The following is a 5,616-nucleotide window of genomic DNA, read 5'->3' on the forward strand; positions in this document are numbered from 1 at the left end:
TGAGAGCAAAAAGGTTTCAACTAATTGAAAATCCCAGATAACATCTAAAATCCATAGATGTTGCAGATGTTGTTGTCTAAATCATTCTGCTGATCTAAACATTTATTTTTACAGATAATTAAGTGTCCTTTATCCCCTAAAACAGAACATCTTGGATCCTCTTTCATAAACCCTCTGAGTTTTGCTCTAAATGATGTGGTTACAACAGGCCAGATGTAAGGACTCTGCCCGGACTCTGGCCACGTGCATCTGTTTATGTTTCTCGTCACGTGTCTGCCCCGCCTTCGTCTGCTCCTCCCTGTCTTCACACCTGATCCTTATTGTGTCATTGTCTTCTTGTATTTAACTGTGCCGCGTTGCTTCATGCAGGGCGGCATCTACTGTGATTTGTCCTGTCTAGTCTGCGTCCTGTTTCATGTTTTCAGTTATTAAACCCTATTTTGATTTATGCTATCCTGCGTTTGGGTCCGCTCTGTTTCCCGTCGTTACAGAAGATGCCGCCACATGAGGACCCAGCGGGATAGCAGCTACTTGGACCGGCTAAACGGGGAGTACTTTTTTCGTGTTTGTTTCTTTTTTTTTTTTTTCCCCTCTGGACTTGGCGCGTTTGGCGACGTGGGTCCGCATTTTTTCGGTGAGGGGCGCCGCCTCGCTTTTGGTTTTTTCGCGGGGGGCGCCGCCTCACTTCCTGGTTGCGGACCATGTCGCCAGCCCAAGGTTTGTTTTGTTTTTTTTCAGTGTCCTGTGACATCGCCCCGCACTTTCCGGTGGGGGGTGTCGCTTCACTTTTGGTTTCCGTGGAGGACGTCGCCCCACTTCCTGTCCGCGGGGGGTGTCGCAGGCCTGTGTTTTTTCCTGTTTTTGGACTTCCCTGTTTTGTGGAGGATTTATTTTTTTTCCCTCCCGCCCTCCCTTTCCTGGACTTTGGGGGTGGATCTGGCCGGGGTGCGTCTGGGGTTGTGCTCGGCCCTTCAGCTCGGCTGTGGACGTCGCTCGGCCCTTCAGCTCGGCTGTGGACGTCACTCGGCCCTTCAGCTCGGCTGTGGACGTCGCTCGGCCCTCTCTGGCTGCGCCGCCGTGTGCCTTGCTCCCCCCACCTGCCTTGCCGTGTGCCTTGCTCCCCCCACCTGCCTCGCCGTGTGCCTTGCTCCCCCCACCTGCCTCGCCGTGTGCCTTGCTCCCCCCTCCCGGGCCCGTCGGGACTGCCTGGACGGATTGGCGCGTCGGGAGCCGCGCCTTGGGGGGGGGCTCTGTAAGGACTCTGCCCGGACTCTGGCCACGTGCATCTGTTTATGTTTCTCGTCACGTGTCTGCCCCGCCTTCGTCTGCTCCTCCCTGTCTTCACACCTGATCCTTATTGTGTCATTGTCTTCTTGTATTTAACTGTGCCGCGTTGCTTCGTGCAGGGCGGCATCTACTGTGATTTGTCCTGTCTAGTCTGCGTCCTGTTTCATGTTTTTAGTTATTAAACCCTATTTTGATTTATGCTATCCTGCGTTTGGGTCCGCTCTGTTTCCCGCCGTTACACCAGATGATGAGAAGAGGGTTTCACTAAAAGTTGTGCTTGAGGAACCTTGAAGAAGAACTCAGTGACCATAAACGTGGCACAGATACAGGATGCCACCTTGTCTACAAGTCCGTTCATAGAATTTCTGCCCTGCTACACCTGCCCTGGGTCAACTCTAAGTGCTTTATTGTGAAATGGAAGCTTCTAGAAGTAAAAGCAGGTCATCCATGAAGAAGTAGACCACGTTCTCTTTACAGAGCAAGCCTAAAAAAAACACAGCATGTAAAAATCATCTATCTTCTGTTACGTCACTCAATACAGAGATCTAAACTGCTTCTGCAGACAACATCAGGAACCATCAGGTACATCAGGAGCTTCCTGAACCAGAAGCTGAACACAAGATCCTAAGGACACCACACGTGATGATGAACATTAACCTAAACATGTGGCTTTGTTCACAAATAATCCATGATCTCGTAGAGAAGGTGAAAGTGGACTCGATCTCTTTGATACCAAGATAACGAGACCTTCTGTGTATTCATACGCCTCCCTTTTTTTTGTCAAACTTCTCAGACCTCCGTTCCTCGTGATGGCCCTTGATCTCCGATAATCTCCTTCTGAGCAGAATTTACATTTGAACAGCGATGTGTGCGCTAACTCAATTCCAGACTCTGTAAGAAAAACGAGTCTCTAATGAGTTTTCTACCTGCTACCGATATACAAATCAAGCTGATGAGGCTGAGCAGGTTTTTGGATTCATATTCACCTGAACTCATTGATCCGACATTGACCAGGAGAAGAGCTTATAAATCCAAGGTCTTCCAGACAAAAGGCAGAGAGAAAAGGATCCGCAATAAGATTTTTTCCTTCTTTTCCCCACTTTCTCTTTCTGTCTGCACCGCAGGTGACGATAATTAATCACGCTACCATTAAGTGAATAGGGTGCAGGGGTAATAGATCAATTGACAACTAGATGATAAGAATGGATGGGGCAGATCACCTTGGGCACGGCTGCGAGGATGGATGAAGGCCAGAGGAGCCGTGATCACGCCGCTCGCCTTGTGGGCAAAGAAATAAGAAGTGAAGTGGAAAGTTCTGGATTTTTCTAAAGGTTGAATTACGTATACGATTTATTCCGTGAGCTGGTTATCGAAGTCGGTTAGTTTATAATGTGATTAAGCTCACTGATGAGTTCAGGTTTGACCCAGAGCAAAAAAAAAAAAGCATGTCCTCAATTAATATGATCATCATTACTTTCATTTTATTACTAAGTCTAAGTGCAATCCATCTGTTCTGGTCGTGCCATGTGATTTATCCCAAAAAAGACAGAAATGCACTGAACATGTAGCAAGACTTCACATAGCTTTATTATAGCTTGTAATTGAAAGGCATTCACTAAATTCCAGGGGTTTCGTTACCACGACGTAAAGTGGGCGTGTTTCCGGATGTCTTGGAAAAACGCCCTCTTTCAAAAAAAAAGACATACAGGTAGATTTATTTAAGAAAACAAATAAAGAACCATGGGGGCACGGTTAGCACGTTCTCCTCACACCTCCAGGGTTGGGGGTTCGATTCCCGCCTCCACCTTGTGTGTGTGGAGTTTGCATGTTCTCCCCGTGCCTCGGGGGTTTCCTCCGGGTACTCCGGTTTCCTCCCCCGGTCCAAAGACATGCATGGTAGGTTGATTGGCATCTCTGGAAAATTGTCCGTAGTGTGTGATTGCGTGAGTGAATGAGAGTGTGTGTGTGTGTGTGTGTGTGTGTGTGTGTGTGTGTGTGTGCCCTATGATGGGTTGGCACTCCGTGCAGGGTGTATCCTGCCTTGATGCCCGATGACGCCTGAGATAGGCACAGGCTCCCCGTGACCCGAGATAGTTCGGATAAGTGGTAGAAAGTGAGTGAGTGAGAATAAACAACCAAAAACTACAGTTAGGGTTAGGATTAGATTATCAAATAGGCCACGCCTACCCGATGACGCAATATCTGTTACGCTGTTCTGAAATCCCTGGAAATAAGTGCATCCCGTAATGAAACAGAATCGTAACCATTGTAATAAAAGTGATAATAATAATAACGAGCAGACACACACACAAACACACACACACACGGTATAGTATGTATAGTATGACATTTATGACACTAATGTCAAGGTGCTGACGCAGACCTTCACTCCGTCCTCTGGTCACATCCTGATTTCCGTCAGATGAAGCAAGTTTACTGACACATTTTCCATTTGCTTGCTTTACTCTGTTATTTTTATTCTCCTTGTCGAGTCACTCACTAGTCACGAGTGGGACCGAGCGCCTGCTGAGAACGCTAAGGGACCGGCGACGCTCCACATTATCATCTGCTGGATCTGAGCAGTAAATTACATATCTAAGTCTCCAAACACTGTCACTTGAAACCCAGATAAATAAGATAACACTTTTCTGCGGCTCCTTTGAATCAGTGGCCTTCTGGTGCTGTTTAAAATGACAGAAAGGTTTTTTTTTGTCTTAAATTAAGCACACTTTTGCACACTTGCCTGAAACAGTAAAACCTAATTAGCTCTGCGTAGTGAATTCGACAAGGAAGTAAAGCGTCTGGATCGTGGTGAAGAAGTGTGTTAAAATGTTCTTTCCGGAAAGCTGAATAGAAAAAAGCACTAATTTGACGGTAATGTAATAAAGAATAATCCACTGTCTTGTACAAGGATCCGCCGTGAGCTGAATAAACGCCGGATAAAAGAGATTAAAGGTACAGTTATGATTGTGTAATGGATGAGGATGTGCACACCTGAACATGAGAACAGAGTTCACGATTAGACACGATTAGTGTCTGTTACGCCACCAACCCAACACCATACGTAAAACACAGGAATATGAAATCCAACTAAAAAGATCAACATTTCAAATTCAAATTTAATTGATCACACACAATCGTACACATTACGGCATGAAGGAAGCTAAATGGAATTAAATAGAATTGAAATAGTTTAGGGGGGGGCACGGTGGCTTAGTGGTTAGCACGTTCGCCTCACACCTCCAGGGTTGGGGTTCGATTCCCGCCTCCACCTTGTGTGTGTGGAGTTTGCATGTTCTCCCCGTGCCTCGGGGGTTTCCTCCGGGTACTCTGGTTTCCTCCCCCGGTCCAAAGACATGCATGGTAGGTTGATTGGCATCTCTGGAAAATTGTCGTAGTGTGTGATTGTGTGATTGAATGAGAGTGTGTGTGTGTGTGCCCTGTGATGGGTTGGCACTTCGTCCAGGGTGTATCCTGCCTTGATGCCCGATGACGCCTGAGATAGACACAGGCTCCCCGTGACCTGAGGTAGTTCAGATAAGGAGTAGAAGATGAGTGAGTGAGTGAGTGAGTGAAATAGTTTACGTGGGAGCTCGATAAGGAGTCGGACGATTTAATGGACGGGTTTATGAGATAAAAAGAACCCTGAAGAGGAACCTAAGCAGATGGTCCTCATCTGAACTCTCTTTAGAAGTTAGTAATCCTCCTCAGGGTTAAACTTTTTTTTTATTTCATTGCATTCTGGATGTAGTTTTAACATCAACAAGCCCCATGATTGACGCTTCCATTGACCATTATCATTTGGATCGGAAAGAATCTGTATGAATTTCATGACTCATCAAGACCCCGAGCTGCCGCAGGAGTCACCTTACAACTTACCTGCACGACGGATTTGTATAAAGTCTGATTAAACTTCACACATTAATACAGCGACACAATAAGAGCACTGCACAGTTTATGACTTCCTGTTTGCAGTCACTTCCCCTAAATGACCTCGGCTCATTTTCTGCATGACCAAATGATTTAAATATACACATATTGTGTAATAACATTCTCTCATTTCCATCCCTTTAAAGATTTTAACTTCATTAGCACTGACACGTCTCCTGAGGAACGATTTCCATAATCGTCACCCTGTTTTATCTTCTATTCCAATGGAATTGCTGGAGGCCGACGTTTGAAGTCCAACAAGTGGTCACTCTGGGTCTATTTTGCAGTAAATGAGAATAAAACAGCCGTCATCTTCCAGGAGCATGAAGAAGCTGTAGAGTGCAGCGGAGTGTAGGCTGTCAGAGCCTGAGGCTGAAACTGAGACAGAGAATAAGATAG

This window comes from Tachysurus vachellii, chromosome 23 (assembly GCF_030014155.1).
Source record: "Tachysurus vachellii isolate PV-2020 chromosome 23, HZAU_Pvac_v1, whole genome shotgun sequence".
NCBI classification, from domain to species: domain Eukaryota; kingdom Metazoa; phylum Chordata; class Actinopteri; order Siluriformes; family Bagridae; genus Tachysurus; species Tachysurus vachellii.